This window comes from Ornithodoros turicata, chromosome 2 (assembly GCF_037126465.1).
Source record: "Ornithodoros turicata isolate Travis chromosome 2, ASM3712646v1, whole genome shotgun sequence".
In the NCBI taxonomy this organism is placed as follows: Eukaryota; Metazoa; Arthropoda; class Arachnida; order Ixodida; family Argasidae; genus Ornithodoros; species Ornithodoros turicata.
Window position 1 is genome coordinate 133,900,222 of NC_088202.1, and position 18,430 is coordinate 133,918,651.

Below are 18,430 nucleotides of genomic sequence, written 5' to 3' on the forward strand. Positions count from 1 at the left end.
GAGTAGAGTATTTTTACGTACCTTAAACATTTTTGCGAGTAACTTGGTATCTTGAAAGTACTTTCAAAGGTCAGTATTAAGCAATCTGGCTTAAATACGTTTTTCAATAACTTTACTAAGTTGCTTTGAAGATACTTCTCTGCGCGTGACACAGAGGTCGAACGGAGGGTACCCTTTACATCGGCAAATAGTCTTGTGCTGTACATATCCTTTAAAGGGAGACTCCGGGACAATCCGAAACTATTATAACGGCTGTGTAAATAAGTTCGATACATTCTTCAGAAATGGGAAACAACGTTGGTTTGACCAGCTCCCGTGGCATAGTGGTTAGGATGATCGCTTTCCACGCCGAGACTGGGAGGTGACACGGGTTCGAATCCTGTCACCGGCGGTGCTGTCTGAGGTTTTCCCTGGGTTTTCCGAAGTCTTTCCAGACGAATATTAGCTCAGTTCCCCCTGAAGTCGGCCCAGGACGCATACTAACCCCTCCCTGTCCTCCTCTCCTTCCTGCTGTCCTCTCTCCGTCTGTCCACGTCTGTACGCCGCTCATAGCCACAGTTGCTTCGCGACGCTAACACGGAATTCAAAAAAAAAAATTTTTCAAAGTTGGTTTGGCAGTCGGGAACGCGTCAGTTGCCAAAAGGGCTGGGAAGCTCACACGAAACCGCAACTTATGAAAGTTCCCTCTCTTACCCCGTATACCGTGCGTGACGTCACCGGTAGTCTTGTGTGGGCCACCGGCTGTTGTTCGGGCACGCGCTTTGTAACTTCCTCGTGCCACATGGATGATCAGTCATCTGCTTCCCCTATTTTGTTCTAAAATATTCGCCGGCGGTAAAAGCTTAAGCCTATACCGAAAGCCCTACACGAGGAATACCGGTGACCTGAAGCCCGGTGTCGTTGGACTGCTTTTTCATGGAGGAGCGCCTAATCACTCAACGGAAAATAATCTTTTTTCCCCCATAGCATTCGTTACGAATGCCAAAAATTGTGGGCAGACATAGCACCACACAGTATGCAAATATGATATAGTGTGAGCTTCAAGTGCAAATATATTCACTTCCACCTTCTTTGTACGAGAGATATGTGGAAAGATCCAGATGTGCATGAGGACAGCTATAGCAGCATGCATTGGACATTAAGATCCTGGGCCCCACCTGTGTTGACTGGAATTTGCACATTATCCTTTCGTGCTTATTCGGTACATAGATTGTCATACTGGTTATTTTGCACATTATTCTGTCGTGGGTATTTATACTGTTTACAGCGGCATGGGGAATTTACCTGTGATAAAAGAAAGCAAGCCCCCACCTGGTCTCCTGTGTCCTTTGTTGCACGCATGCCGCTAGTGTTGATTCTTCTCTGTTTACAAATTGTTCATGAGCTTTTGCTCTTGGGTTTGCTTTCAACAGCAATTATGACATTCCGCGGCTCGACATCGCGATGGAAGGAACGCGCAACGCGAGCGCCAGGCCCGCCCCGCGTTATACGTAACAATGACGTACCAGGTGACGTCATTATGACGGAATTTGTAGTAGGCCCCACAACGGATGGATGGCGCTGACGGTCTTTATCATGGCCGCCCTTGAAGGCGTGGAGGCCAATGCAAGCTTCGCTACCATTTATGTTTACCTTGGAACCTGCATTGAACAATTTATGCCATGAATTGCGGCAGGGATGACAAGGCTGATCCAGGCAAGCAATCGGCGATACCGTGATCGCCAAACTCAGCGGTAGATCCCACACCTGACAAGCGCACTTCAACGCCTGCTGCGTGCTGAGACCATATCAGTAAACTGCAGGAAGTCTGGACTATCACAGTGACTCTATCTAGATAACGTACTGCTTAAAGTTTCCCAAGCAGCAAAATGTACTGAAAGTCGAGTGCAATAGGAGTGGACGGGTAGGTGGAAGGCCTTGAACAAACTCGTGAAACTAAAGAACACTGATAAGACACATACTGTCCACCCCTGTTGCACCCGAATTTCAGTACATTGTGCTGCTTGGGTTAACGTTTAGATCTTGAGATACGAGTCACAAAGCGCAGCGCACATTCTTCAACAGCAACGTTTTGTCACCCCGCTCGTGGGCTAATAAATCACTATTTTTTGTTTTTTAAAACTAAGTCACTTACTTGTGAAATGTCATCCCCGGTGCCTGGCCAGTACGGGCAGCACACCGACAACCACAGCAGGCGGGCATGACAGCGCATGCAAAATATGCTGCTACAATCACGGACGGCAATGTTCTGAGCTTCCCAAGATGAGGGGGGGGGGGGGGGGGCGGTGACCGTACGGTTGCACCCTCAGTCCGCCATCCAGCCTGTCACTATAGAGGTCAGTGGGTTCGACCGATTGGCACTGGCATCGCGAAGCAGGATGGCGGCTGCTTCCAGAAAGTGGAAAGTTGAGTTGTCGAGTTCTTGTGAATGTTACGGTGGGATTGCCACGTATGTTGTCTGTTTCGAACAATGTGTACCATCTGCGGGCAGTTGTTGGATGTAAAGACTTATTGAATTGTGCATTTCACACGCTTCAACGTCCAACCTTGCCGTGCTGCTTGGGCGTTTGTGCAACACGGGTACGTACCACTTTCTGTATTTTCAGTCAATATGGGGTGTACACAGGCAACATGGGGCTCATATTGCCAGGAGTTTCCCAATATTGACTCGAATTGGGCAATATGGTGCCCATATTGCCCAGTTTCAGCCAATACGGGGGAAATCTTGGTGAAACGGGCCCCATATTGGACCCGTATGGCCAATGACCAGCCATATGGGCCCAATATTGTGTGCTGCTTGAGCTTCTGGTTGCAGCAGTCTACTGACGCATGACCTCGCAATGCTGTACCTCTGCTACCAGACCATGGGAATCCATAAGTCCCTTAACGAGTCGCAGCGTGTCCACCCGCGGTAGCCATTGCGGACTCAGCCGAATACTTCACGCTAGCCCGTGCGTTGCGCGTCACCGCTTAGGTACTACGATTAATCTGAAACACCCGTCTATCCATCATTATGCTGCGTGGTTCGTTTACTTGCAACGAGCTCGTTTACAGCGCACTGTATTGACCCAAGCAAGCTCAGCACGACGCCTTACCTGAGGCCCTGGGCGCCCCGTCAAGCCAGACCGTTCCCAAGCTCTTCCAATTTCCGTCCACTGAACCCGCTCCTTGATTCCATATTCCCTCCTAAGGGTCGGAGGTCGTCTCGACGCCCTTCAAGATGCGGATGACGTTGGAGATCCTGTCATTCTACCCAGTTATCACCGATCCACGGATCTCCTCCTAGCACGAGCTCACCTCCGGCTGTGTCACGCTGGCGTGCAAACAGCTCTCCTTCACTTTCGCTAGCGCTTCTGGCTCATCAGAGGCTGATAAGCTGCTAGGCGTATCATCGCTCAATGCCTCTCATATCGTCGCTCTAAATTTCAACCATGCAACCATTCGCATACACCACTTCCAAAGGAGTGCATACCGCCAGCCGTCGCCTTCGATGTCGTCGGTACAGACTTCACTGGTCCCCACTACGTCGTCCGCCCTATAAGTCGTCCACTCTCATCAAAAAACTACATCAGGCTGCAGTGCGCAGTGCGAAGTCTGCCCTCAAGCCAACTCTCGGCATGAGCCGCGCCACACTTGAAGAGCTCACCACGGAGCTACACGTGGTCGAGTCAGCGTCCAATAGTAGTAGTAGTTACCCGAGGACCCTCATGAGTCGTTGACCCGTATCGTTGAATCGACGTGAAGGATGTCGGGTCTCCGAAGATGCGTAATGAACAAAATAAAGAAAAAATGGCGTTCCTTCACGATTTTTTTGCGGATGAGCTACCGAACTGATTTTTGTTCTGAAAACGGCTGCGATATCAGGCCACCGAAAGGAACAGATGTTCTCATTGAGACAACTTCGTAGCTTTTATAACTAAAAAGTTAATTAACGCTTTTTAGGTGATTATTCATTGGACGGTTGAGCAACATATGGCCAAGAACGTCCGCCGGCCCAGAGATGATAGAAGTGAAAACAGCATGTTTACGGCCCTTATAGTTTTTTAATGAAAAATCTGTATCACCTAAAAAAAGACACCCTGTATATAGCCTATATATAAAAATAGGCTATAGCTGTACACTTTTGCAGTTTTAGACATGAAACGTAAAACAAATAACTAGTTGGAATTTATTTATACGCAGTAGTGTGCACAGCGTAGTCCCCTATCGGCGAATGACAAAATGTTTATTCATGTTCCAGCACACGCTGTTAATACCATCGAACATTTTATTCATCCCCTTTCAGCCATTAGAGAGTTTTAGTAGACCGCACGCAAATGCTATAGCGTACGTAAGAGATAGCGTTGGTGGTTCTGGGCACTGCGCGAAGCTCTCTTTCTGTTATGGGCGTGCGCAGAACCATCAACGCTATCCCTTTACGCACGCAAAGGCGATAGCGTACGATGTACTAATACTCTCTATTGTGTGCAGCACGTTGTCTTGCACTACCCGGCAATATTGTAAGCGCCAGTATTGTACGCGCCGTTGTAGAGGTAACTCGGAATTCCCGAAATGCTTCCCATAAGCTGGTCCAGGAATGACCCAACACTGTGCAGGACTGCACCAGGCATTGCTCCTATCGGTTCTCTGCGAATAAACGGCACAAACCGACAGCAGTGTAAACACGTAGCACGATGTTACTTTCTGATGTTAAACTGATGTTGAGTCGAAGATACTTACGCCAGATATGGAATTCTGTAAAGCAAAGACTTGGTATTAGCGGAAGTTATAAGTCAATGATTGGAATATGGCAGTTGTCGAAAAGGCCAGACAGAGGTAAGAGTCGAACCACGTGCCTCTCCATCGTCGGTAGAGTGCGCTAACCACTACGCTACGCTGACGAACGGGTCACACACTCGCTCTCTTCTTCTGTTCACAGGTAATTGTTTGTCTATGCTATGCTAGCAAAGCAACGTTCCACCGAGGCTTTCTGTATGTTTATCAGCTGAAAAGTCGATTTGATCAAGTTGCTGAGGGAAAAAAAATTTACCGGCACTGTTATGCTCATATATCTTTTTTATATTTTGTGTTAGCGCCGCGAAGCAACTGTGGCTATGAGCGGCGTACAGACGCGGACAGATGGAGAGAGGACAGCAGGAAAGAGCGGGGGACAGGGGTGTGCGCTCGTATGTCTGATCTATGAGGACATCCAGCAACATGCTTTCTCCAGACACGTCGGCGTAGTATTCTTCGGTTTCGTTTACATGTTACAGTGCATGCATCCCAAAGGAAATCGGCCTGCGATTCTTTTGTAACAATCACACAGGGAATCTCAGTTAATGCATGTTAATGCACAGTTAATCTCAGTTAATGAGTAAACAACAAAGTACACAAGCAAATGATGAACTTCTTAGGTTTGAACATAATAGCAGTATCAACACGAGCAGCTGTATCTTCAGCAGACATAGACATCAGCTACCAAATCTGCGTTGGAACGTTTTCATTACACTCAGGTCGAAAGACGCCACGTCTGCTCTAGTAAAAATTGCTCAGGCTAGTCAAGGAATTAACGCTTTCCACATATTTTTTACGGTATGAGGCTATACAGTTTTGTTCGATTTGATAAGTTGGCGTTGTTGTGTGTGGGACGGTGGAGCACTGTATAATTTGCGAAAACGGGGAATTACGAAGCCTATTACGAAGACCCTGACCCGACCACCTCTGTACTCAGTACAGTACTTACTTAATGTACACCGTAAACTTTTTCACATCTTTAAAGGTGTGCGCCACGCACGTTACACCTGGTTGCCTAACATTGTACCTCCAGGATGATATTTTACAAAATTCAGAAAGCATTACAAAAGATCAGGTGTCAGTGCAAATCTTGCTTTCATTATGTCGTGGATATCGTAGATACGTACTAATGCATATATGCATCGCTACCGATAATCGAGCACGTGCAAGCGTCCACAAAACTGTTCAACAATGTTGAGACTCTGAAAGACTGAATTCTTGAAGGACAGACAAAATGCGAGTGAAGAAAACTAGTGCTAAACCGTACTCCATTATGGTGTTAACAGAATTACAGCGGAAAGGCCGTGCGCCATGCACGTTACAACACCTTTAAAGGTGTGAAAACTGTTACAGCGTACAGTACACGGTACTTACGGGGCAGCAACAACGATAGAAGCAGCGCCCAGAAAAGCTGATACAACGGCAAGCAGATTGTGAAACTGCATGTGTCCCGCCGGAACTCTTGAAATGCGTCCAGAATCACTCATGCGCTCTTCAACGTTCTGAAAAACAGGGCCGGAAATCGATGGACAAAAATTGCGACACATAGCAACGGCACCAAATAATTGATGTGCGACAGCTAACCTGGTGACGACAACACCGATGAGAGGACTCCAAAGCTGACTATCAGTATACTCCTCAAATCCAATATGTCATGCTGATTATCTGAACATCATTGACGAAATTTAAAGCCACGTTACAAACCTGGCACTACATATCTCTTACATGAACCATAATACACTTCCATGTGCGGTATAATGCGACTAAATATTGAACGTGCTTGTAAAGAATACATGACCGTATACCATGGCATCGACATGTGAAAAAGCTGCCCGAACCAGCACAATATTTTACCACTGTACATAATAGCACCTATCTACATGCTGTGTGTACCTAACGTGTTATAAACTCCCATAAAAATTTACTCAGAATCCGAAAACGATGGGGTCCCGTATTCCTATTTGGGGAACTTTTACCACGATAAGGCTACTTTAATTAGCAGTCTTTCGCGGGAAGTTAGATTTTCTTAATTCACATCGAAATTCTGCCAAGTCAAGGTAACAATTTTGTACCAGATGTATAGACAGCCTATGTAATACCACATCCCATTAAAAACACATTCCCGATCGCACTGGTAATACCGCTCTCTCTGTCCCACTGCAGATCAAGATAATTTCTGTAGAGATATAGTTCTGTTGATATTCTCTGTTGTGTAAAAATGTATCTATTGTTCTATGTTTTAGTAGTATGTTTACAATTTTATGCGCTACACTTTGCAGCAGTGTCTAACAAACGGTCATTATGTGCTGCTGTCTTCGTAATCTTTTCAAAAGAGGGAAAAACGAGTTTTAAAATTTTCAAAGTGTTTATTTTGTACGGTTCAATGAAGTTTTCGTGTTACGATTTTTTACCTATATAGGACTGTACTGTTTCAAAACACATACCTTCCACATATGGTAGTCAACGAGCAATGAGGGAGAGAATAGAATAGTGTGTGGAGGGAAGCTGAAAGCTGCATGGTACCGTACACGGGATAACCATGGTTGGGTCGTGGACGTTGTTACAATTAGCCCATAGTTGGCCCATCATTGATGTTGCTTCATGAGCCACTGAGAACGTCTAGCCGACTAATGCCAAACCACTGCCCAGGCATGATTATACACTGGCCCTTTGTTGACTCCATGTTTTTTTAGGTCGGTCTTCTACATTAGCCCACATTACACACACGACACGGGTAATGCCAATGTCAACCACCAAACGTGGCCTAACATTTTTTTCTCAATCTTGATCTTGACCCAACAACTTCTAGGTCGGAAGCACAAGCTGGCCCGTCATTTTGTCCAACTTGTTTTTCTCCTTGGATATTACAGTAATCTACAATCTAATAGATTTACCAGTGCTCCTCTCGAGGAAGAGTCTTTCAAAATGCAGATGCCTGAAAGGAAGAGAGAATGATCGCAAGAGTAAATATACCACCGTATGCCGGTTATCACTCGTATTTATTAAAGTTAACCTATTGCTATTGAAGTGCCAGAACGGAGTGTGAGTACGAGCTAAGTCGCTGTGCACGCAGGCGGTGGTACTCTGCCAGTTGCACAATTTGTAGGACACTGCTGCAAATATACATTCGGTCGCTGTCACAAGTGCATTTGCAGCTCAAAAAACCATGTACGTGTATGGTTTCTTTCTCACTAGAAACAAATGAAGAAGGCAAATAAGACTGTCTCAGACAAATGATTGTCTGAAGACGTTTGGCGCTCAGGGTCCTGCGAATGTCCTCATGGGCCTCGACCTTACTTCAGTGTTCCCGGACGTCAACACTGGGACACTGCTGCAAATATACATTCGGTCGCTGTCACAAGTGCATTTGCAGCTCAAAAAACCATGTACGTGTATGTAGGAAGGGAGTTGCCTCAGGACAGAAGCCGCCGATATTTCGAACAGAGACTGTTCTTCTTCTGGGCACAAGTCTCTGTTCGAAATATCGGCGGCTTCTGTCCTGAGGCAACTCCCTTCCTACATCTCTACCGGTTCGCTGGATTTCTACCCATCTACATGTACGTGTATGGTTTCTTTCTCACCAGAAACAAACGAAGAAGGCAAATAAGACTGGCTCAGACAAATGATTGTCTGAAGACGTTTGGCGCTCAGGGTCCTGCGAATGTCCTCATGGGCCTAGACCTTACTTCAGTGTTCCCGGACGTCAACAATATTTGGCTGTTATCATATGACGCGATTCGAAACCGGGCACCTCCCAGTCAGGACGTGACATGGCCAGCAGGCTAACCACTGTCCCAAGCGAGCTGGTGACGCATATCCGGAGCCGTTACGGCGATGGGAGTTCTCACGGGTTGTCCTTGCCTCGTCTTAGATTCGCCTGCTCCGTATCGTCGACCTCACGACACCGATAAAGAATTTCCTATTAATTAGCCCAACCTTTGTTCGTTTCCACTTCATGACACCCAATGCCAGAAATGGGCATCGACCTCTTATTGGCATTGCCGCTGGACGGCCCTCTTTTTTCAGCACTCATTCATATGCACATATAAACGGTGCTGATTGTGTTTGCGCTCTAAATCTCCAAATCCCAAAATTTATTTTTACGAGAGTATACGAATGAACCACACAGCAATGTCATTAACCTCGCGGCCGCAGTCTTGATTGATTGATTTAAAAAAAAAAGAAAAAAGTCTTCAGAAAGAAGAAAGAAAGTGAAAGTCTTGAAGTGGGTGCATCATCTCGCTATTAATAGTTATATATCTGACTGGGGGCGTTCTTCTTACCTGTGGTGAGAACAATCCATTACAGTCACGGCCCAATCTGTAGCGGCACGGTTACCACTGTAACATCCATGCGCGAAGATCCGGCTCCTGCTATGTAGTAGCAATGAAATGGCGTGATGTTGCGCGCTTCGCAACGTGCGGCCCCTGGATACACGCATGAATGCGCCCAGAGTGATGGCTGCATTCACGGCCACTGCCTCCATTAGACAATGACACACATTCAGTTCTGTTCTTCGAAAAACGCGTAGCTAAAGGTTGCAAAAGGCTTCCCTTCGGAAATAGGTTCGGAATGTTCGCAACTGAACCTCCTAAATCAAGAAGAGAATTGGCACTGCCTTTGATTCGGCGGTGTGTTGGTACATTGTTCGATCGCCACAAAAATTCCACCGGGAAATACATCATCAACTCAGACAGCACATGCCGGTCTCCCACAAGGGAGCATATTTTTACATTTGGAAGGGAACGTCAGGCGTCTACTGTATCAACTGCCTTTTCTACTGACGACTGGAGGATGGGACAATGCGCAATGCTTCACCACATCGTATTTCTTTTTCTTCTACTTCGCGATGATGACGTCATTAGAAAATTGAGGTCGGTAGATTTATAAGTAAGCCAAATATTTATGTACATCATTTACGAGCTCACTGGCCCATAGGGGGACACCGCGCCCGCCACTTGCCAATAGGCGCTTTCCGCTTCCTCGCGACATCAATTATCCCGACACGTAAATATGACACACTACGTTGCTGTCTTGGGATCGCCGGGCTGACAAAGCATTTTCACCTAGGCTGCAATTTAGAAGAATATCTAGTGCAGCCACTGATACATCCGCGCTCTAAAAACAGAACCTCTCCGCAGCACGGTCACAACTGACCGTCACTCGTAACGGCGTAGTAAAGGCCTGCGTGGTAATGGTGCGAATAGGAATTCAAATAGTTTTACACGTAAGGTGAGTCAGCCTATATGTATGGCGACATGTTGCGCGTGCCGCAGGGTAGGACTGCGGATAATTTCGACCACCTGGGGTTCTTTTGACGTGCGTCGCAAAGCTCTGGCCAGTATGCAGAAGTACATTCACTTTTCAAACCACGACCAATCATACAGGCACCGTTCTCCTTCTCCACTTCTCATGTTTTTGACCTGTTTAATTTTTACTGCTCACGAGTACAGAGATATGTTGGGTGCTTGCTTAAGGCGGACTCACTTGTTAAGAAAGTTTATGGGGATTTTTTTTTTCGCAGGGTTCCCGTAAACCTCTTTAAATTTCTGCACGAAACAAGTACAGGCGTGTTATCCTCGAGTTTGTCTAATAAGGAGTGACACATTTTTGAAGGTCTGACGCGATCGACTGATTTTTGGCCCAAATTTTCAATACATGGGAGCCTATGGGAGATGCAACAAAATCGCTTCTCTCGGCCCATGATATTTGGGCCAAAATGATGTCATTCCCTAGAGTTGCAGTCTTGGAACAGATTGCAATCAACAAATTTCACAAGCTTACCGCGGTTTTCCAGATCCCTGAGAATGAAATGGCTTTGTCGTTTGGTACCACGTTCTGCACGCTGCCGCCGATTATATTACTTCCTTAGAACGCACGAGAAAAGCAAAGCGGAGAAAACAATTTTGGGACGGTACAGCCAACCCTCACCAGAAGGGCACTCGCTCAGGCGGTAGTACAAGCCTGGCCGCAGCGGCGTAAGCATGTCGACCATAAATTGGCTCTAAGCTTCAGGTTGGTCCTCACTGGTGCGTTTTGACGCACAGGCATCCGTTCCGTTGGCACGCATCCTCAGCGCTCAACGCAGCGCAATGTGTTGACATGTTCTCACTGCCACGGACCTACGTCCGTCGGTTGACACATGCGGTCGACGAAGCGCACCAACGTGGGTTCAGTGCATGTCCATACAGCAGCACAGGCGAAGGCTTTACGATTGAACACCGTTTTTTAAAAGCGTTTTATTTGCGTTCTGTGGTGCCTCGATATGGAAGATCCAGAAACGGTGACGCCCAGCGATGCTTTTGCTGAATCCCTTGTGGTCCAGTATTCCTCGGCGGCGCTACTCTTGCAGCAGAAATTGAAGGAGACAAGAGCACACGTTTTCACGCTGGACTGCCCGTTTGTAACCCGTTCTCCCTGTAACCAGTTCTACAGCTCACAATTCATAATGGCCATATAAGAAAATCTAGTATCAGCTATGGCTGACGAACTCCGGTGCGCCATCTGTATAGTCAAGTGCTCACAGAAAGGTACGCACGAAGAACAATATCTTCAAGAATTGTTTTTTGCTAGGCTGCTTATGGAAGCGATCGTTTCAACGTACCCATGGCTTCAGTCTAATCTAAAGTTCTAACAAGGCTAGCTGCTCAGACAGTGCAGCTTCATTAAACCCGTGCGGTCGGATACGTTTAAGCCCTTTCAGAAAGAGTGCCCTATAAAATACACTAAAGGTTCCAGAAATAACAGAGAATTTTTTTTTATTTCCCTAATCATATTACCAGGTTTATTATATTGGGATTTCAGTTATGTAAACTTCACTAATCATAACACCTGCTTTATTATATTCGGGATTTCAGTGATGTATCGAAGTATCGATGATACGGTATCGAGTATCTGTATCGAAAATTAATTTCGGTTCTGTATCTTGTATCAGTATCGGAAATACAAGTTTTGAGGGTATCGAGTATCGGTATCGAAGATACTTTTTTGAAGTATCGTGCCCAGCCCTGGCAGGATGTGGCCATTTTTGCCCCCTATACCTCGCAACCAGCGGCGTGAAGAAACAGCCGGGGAGCGTCTGTGTTTCTTTGCGTAAAAACGGTGATGAGCTACGTATACCTAACGGACAGTGTTCCGTTCTGGAACTTCTGAGTTCTACAGACATGCTTGTCCTGGCTTCTCCAGGAATGCTGTCCTGGCGGATATAAGTTGTTCCTCCAGGGAAGAACACCCGTCACGAAGTTCCAGTACTTAGTTGTCCTTCTCACTGATGATAGACATCAGATGTTCTAGCCCCTCTTTGCCTGTGACATTGCAGGCAGGTTGAACAGAGTTTTCAACATCCATGTCATGGCTGGTGATGGCAGTGTCCCATTCCTCAGCCAGAACATCTAGGACTTCTATCTATTCGTGTGCTGGATCTAACTGACTGGCGGATGGTCGTGGTAGCAGTGGCACACGTTGTTTTGGTGGCTTTCGGAGGCTGCATGGCTTGCTGAACGCAAACACTGACGGCACAGATGCGTCTCTGAGAAGACCGTGGTCACTAGCAACACCAGGTGTAAAGTCACATGTGCGAAAATATTGTGAGCACACCTTCGTGTATTTCGTCACACGAAAATCAAGGCCTTCATCTCTCTTTATGGCGATTATCCACTTCTTTAACAGTGTACCATCCCTAGGGAAACGGTGGAAAGACACCTGAAAAAACAAACGAATATGCTTAGTAACGATGATAAGAAGCAGGACTGGGACGCGACAGCAATAACATCGGTTATCACGAAAATACTTCTGGCCCAATAAAAGATATGGCTGACGTTACGATTATGCTGAATGACATTCGCGGCTCTGCGGAACAAAACACTGCCGTGGTGTACTGGTATTGTGTCTGCTGTGCCACATTTCTTATCGGTACTGATTCAGGTGTCGCCCTATTCCGTCTACGCACATCGCATATACAATGCGGTCCAACACACCACAACCTAACCGCAGAAGTTTCCACCTCCCTGTATTCATATACAGGGTGTCCCAGAAAACGTGTCATTGAATTATAATAAAAAAACTACGTCACCTAGAATCATGCGGTCAACAGCATTTGTTCTTATTAGGTTTTTGCCACCTTGTAAAGTTAATGTCATGTACCCCAAGTTTAATTATGCAAATATTTGCGAACTGAACTCAGAAATTTGCCAAGGGAAGGTCACTTTTTTACCCCACCAATATGAAGAGCGTGCCGAATTCACTCAAATTCATGATAATTGACAGTGATATTCACTAGCTATCCCATCGGAAAAAATAGCCGAATATCATGCTTTTCGGAGCACCGGACCATAACGCGCGATGTCTTTCTGAGCGCAATCGCTCGCAGTCCGACGAAAGGAGGTCCCGAAGCCAGCCCACAGAGTGATAGTAGAAAAAGTAACAGTTCCTAAAATTGGGAGAGGGAAAGCATTATCCCAGCGAAAGTCAGACGTGATAAGCCATGCCTGCGTTATCTCTTTCTGCGATGCCGGGGTGGGCTGGGTTTCCAACCTCCTTTTGTCGGACTGACACAGATTGCGCTGAAAAATTCATCGTGCGCTACTCTGTGTGACCTCCGTAGAGCATGATGTTCGGCTATTTTTTCCGATGGGATAGAATATCTCATATATGTATATATGTTTATAAGTCCCAAACGTCGCCACACCAGCATTGGACAGCTGTTTCGGCCTTATTGGGCCTTCATCAGCAATGCGTAGGTTGGCGACGTTTGAGCGAGTGGCGTCGGAAGGTCACGTGGAACGTGATGTCCTCCCGTCAGGGTGAGTGACTCACCTCTGAAAGCCCAGTGCGAAGCATATATATATATATATATAGAGAGAGAGATAGATAGATGGGACCTGAACATCCCTGTCAATTATCATTAATTTGAGCAAATTAGACACGCTCTTCACATTGGTGGGGTAAAAAAGTGACCTTTACTAGGCAAATTTCCGACTTAAGCTAGCAAAAATTTACATGATTAAACTTACGTTACACGACATTCACATGAGGAGGTGGCAAAAACCCAGTAAGAACAAATACCGTTGACCGCATGACTCTAGGTGGTGTAGTTTTTTTATTATAATTCAATGACACGTTTTCTGGGACACCCTGTATATTGATGACAACACTACCAGTGTAGTGTAACATGTTCTCTCAAGCATATTTTGCACTCAAACTGTATTTGCCGCCGGGTAAAATGCAAGTGTGTTCGATTAAACCTCGGAAGAGCGATCAAACAACCAGCATCCAGTGCTCGTTTTGGGCACAAAAAAAAAACACTTCATAATTGTCAACTAAATATACAGAATGGACGCCTATTTATTCCTTGATAAAGAATGACTCACCTGTACATATTTAGGCCCTGTAATCTTGCCAGTACGGTTGGTACGACCGTAATTGCAAGAAGTTGCCATGATCGCTGCGGCGACTGTTGTGGGTAATGTAAGATGACGGCCGGTTTCTTCACGCTCGCGCTCCCTATCCGCGATCCAGCCTTTTACAATCGAGATCAGTGCATGGAAACAAATTTTTTAGACCCGCGAAGACGGGGAGCTGTGGTGGTCGACAGGTTCAGACGTGTCTGCGTGGGCGCGCCATGGGTTATGAAAACTGTGCAGAGGAGCGGTGGCGAAAGCAGGCTGAGGCTGCGAGACGGCGCCGCCAAGCTGAATCGGAGGAAGTCCGAAAGGATAGTTTGACTGCGGATGTTATCTTGCGTTAGCGTTGTGTAGGGTCGTGTGAAGGGTCGTGTAGCGTTTGTGAAGGGACGTTGAAGGGTTGTTTAGCGTTGTGAAGGGGAGTTCCCAAAAGGTTTTCCTCGTTTTAATTCTTACGTATTTCCCTCGTATCCGCTAGTTGATCGACCATGTTTTTTTTTTATCTTTATGATTCAGACCGCGCTCAATTGCACTGTGGATTAAGCTCTTAAAAACCTCGCAAAACGTAGAGTAAAAAAATAAACTTCGAAGGTCGTCACGTTAATTCGATTATCGTTCCTTGGACAAGGAAATCCGTGGTGTATTTTTCGTCGTTACTTGGACTAGTGTCAGTATTGATAGAGTGAACCGCAAGCAAACGGGTATAGTTGTTCGCCAGTGCTTTATTCGAGGGATTCTTCATCAACAAAAGATATCTCCGCAGCTCTTCCGGATCATGAGCTGGCGGTAGAGGCTCCAACACTACCGGATTGAAGTTTGGGTTCGTGTATCTCTGCACGAGCTTACCAGGCTCAAGGGCCGTCTGTGCACAAAAGCGAATTGACAATAAGGCAAGTGTACAGAGTAGGCATTCAAGGTCGGCACCAACATGTACAATGCAGCGCGTTTTAGGATGATAAAAGAGCCAAACAGTAGACTAGCTCTGTTGACATGTAAATATTACTGTAGTTTCAATTATATTTCGGTTTCAATATATTATCAATTTATATTACTGATATAAAGTGGTGTTTTTTATACTTGGACATTCGAACCAGACACATCCAAGACTTGTGACGTCTGAAGATATTGGAAGCCACTACATGACATCATGGTCACATGGGACGCGGAATACCAATACGTTTGATTGGCTCTTACGAGAAACTAACAAACGTCAACAGCAGCAACAACAGAAACATTAATAAAAGGACTCCAAAAGACATTAACACAATGAGGGAAAAAAACTCAGCATTACTTTTCTCAACAAGGCAAACTGTTAGTCAAGCTAGCGGAACTCAGTTGCACTCTCGAAAAAAGACCAGAAAATAAGTACCCATTTTACAAATAGTGTTACATTGCTCTCAATGTCACCAGTTCACGCATCGTCAACAGCGGTTTGCATAAGATTTCCTTTTTTTTTCTTCTAATGTAAGAATAAGATACGTATTTAAAGAGACTGAAACATTTAAAGAACTTATTTTACATTCATTCTTTACTTCTCTCACATAATTCACGTAAGAATAATGAAGAATAAATGCAAATAGAAAAGGAAGAGGGTTTCGTGTGAATCACTCAAAAGACATTTTGAAGATTGGTTATGTAGACTTCGCTATGTGATTTCGAACTAGTCATTGCATATATTTAAATGTTTGCCTTCTGGTGAGGCGACATTACCTGTGGACCGGATGCAGCGGCAGCTTTGAGCATCTGCATCGCACTGAAAGAACGAGTCTCTTGTTGAACATATAAATAGGTCAAAGTTTTGCAAAATTTTTATCAGCAAGACATTTATTGTAAAGAGATGCTGCTCTTCTGTTATGCTCTTCATGTTCGTGTTTTTTAACGTTGAAAAACTGACTAACGTTGAAAGTTCACAGAAGTCAAATAATCAAAGAATAAGCCCGTTCTGCTGCTCTGAATTAGATCGCACGAAAAAGAAATTCAGAAAACAAATTTTTCTATGCTTTCGTTGGGCTGAAACTGACAAAAAAAAAGCATAAATAAAAGAAGAAGTTCTCGGTCGCTCCACATATGCAACCAGGCATAATGAAACAGCATTGCTGCTGATTCGCTAAACTGCTAAGAAATTACGTGGAGAATTAAAAATTCTGGAAACGGTTCACCCAGCACAGACGTCAACTCATCTCGCGGCTTCTTAACATCATTAGCGACCCTGCACGGACGATCACATACGGAACAGAGTGTTCCAAATGCTCGTGGATTACCGTTCAAGCTGGAGATCTACTCCCACATAAGAAGCCGAATTGTCACTAAGTGCCCTTCGCTTCCGTCGGCCAGCAACATGCGGGGCGCGTCCTTCATTGCCTTGTTTTGTCGATAGGCCCTGAACGAAGCAAGACGTCGGTCTCGCTGCTCTGTAGTCTCCCTTGTACGTTTCTTTCGCTACGCGTTGGCTTGTTTTATGCTCTGCACGTGCTTCTCTTCTTCAGTGAGAGGCCATTTTATTGGCCGTCCCATAACCACATTTTGCCGTAAACCGCAGCACTATAACCGGTATTCGACCAGCCACTCCCACAGCCACGTGGTCCGATAGTGCGCCGCGAGCTGCGCCTGCAGTGAGCTCGCAAGTGACCCCGCTACGCAATGACTCGCTCCGCGTCCTGCTGCGCCGCGCATAGTCTGCTCCAGTGCGGTCTGCGCGACGCGAACTATCACCGCCCAGAGCTACTAGTGAGTTCTCGCTCACGCTGAAAATCCGTGATGGAGTCGAGAGGTGAGACTAGATAATGGGAGGAGATGAGGGTAGAAGGCCAATGAAAAACTTACGCGTCAGCCATAGTGACGAGGCTTAGAGCCAAAACCAGTGCCACAAGCGCAGTAGATGGGAACATCCCTAGATCGCTCTATATCTGCGTGGAGAGCAAAAAAATAAAATACTGTCCTTTAAACAGCCAGTTATGTACACCCGTCACAGGACCGCACAACAGACAGTGAAGGGAGGGATTCAGAATCACTTTGATATAATGATAGTCATCTAAAGTAGTGTCCGTCACGTAATTCTTACACGATGTGTCGTCGTCATGTGTGGCACCATGGGTCTCATGAACGTTGAGACAACTAACGAGCAATGATAAACGTGGATAAATTGCAAACGTTCGGGATATTTCAGAAAATTCGCAGAAATTTCTCTTGGAATCCCAAGTGGATCCACGTGTGTTCCCACTCAAATTTCTGATTGGGTTACCAGGATATTCGACGATGACGCATGGTTTATACAATTTTAAACCACCTTTAGAAATAACCAAAAATAGTTGGTGTGCGGTCCGGAGGCGTACTGACATCACGGCATGATTCTTAGGTTTCATCTTCAACTAGTAAGGGAGAGGCATGTACTCACCACAACAGAAATGTTGCCTATATGAGTTGCTACTCTGCGCAGCTTTCATATATATAGGCATTATTTGTGTCAACGACCTCCCGTACTCCAGGGCCCACGTTCTCGTCAGAGATAACCCACACGTCATGAGCTGGTTGGGCAGAGCAAGCGCTACAAGCTCCTCCCGAAGGCTCCGCCCGTTTCTAGGGACGTTTATACCAAGCGCATGCGCAGTGTGTCAAGCTGTTCTACAGCTGTTTGCTCATTTCCTTTTTCACCATATTCCTATAACGATTCCTGCTTTAGTGCACCCTTTATGTAGATATGCGTAAATAAACTATCATTATTATTATAAAGCACCACACCATATGATACCGTGGCGCTTTATGGACCGGATTGAGATAGGTTGCAGAGGAAAGAACGGGAAACTGTAGGGCATCGGTTTAAACGTGCGTTAATACTACTATGACGTGCTACAATACAATGGAATAATATACATGTGCAGCATGTACGAAGTGAAGCATTGGCGGCTGGTGAAAGAGCAACGGCACATGCGTCACGGTAGCGGCCAAAAAGTGGCGTCACACCGCACACTGTGGCTTCCATGAACAACGTTGCTCATTGAAGTTGTCCCTGTTGCCCCTAGTTTGTCCGTAGCTCACAGTCTCATGCATGGTCTCATGTTAAGCCGTACGTCATTTTCATGAAGGCAGTGACTTTCTGCGCTGAAAAGTAATCAGCAAAACCGGGTCGATGCCCTTTCAACTGGAACGGCGGTAACGATGACTATACGGCACACGTGCCTCGGGTCATGCTGACCTGGTTTTAGCTTGATATCTGTTTTCGCGATAGCGGAAATGGCGCAGAGTGCACATTTCGTTGG

General features: G+C 45.8%; 1 long non-coding RNA gene across 1 annotated transcript; it reads right to left on the bottom strand.

The window, feature by feature from the left end:
* Nucleotides 1-4,044: 4,044 nt before the first annotated feature.
* Nucleotides 4,045-9,188, bottom strand: LOC135384096 (uncharacterized). Its single transcript, XR_010420250.1, has 4 exons — nt 9,057-9,188; nt 6,148-6,275; nt 4,720-4,734; nt 4,045-4,626 (listed from the first exon to the last, which is right to left on the bottom strand). It is a non-coding gene; the product is annotated as an uncharacterized LOC135384096 (long non-coding RNA).
* Nucleotides 9,189-18,430: the final 9,242 nt, after the last annotated feature.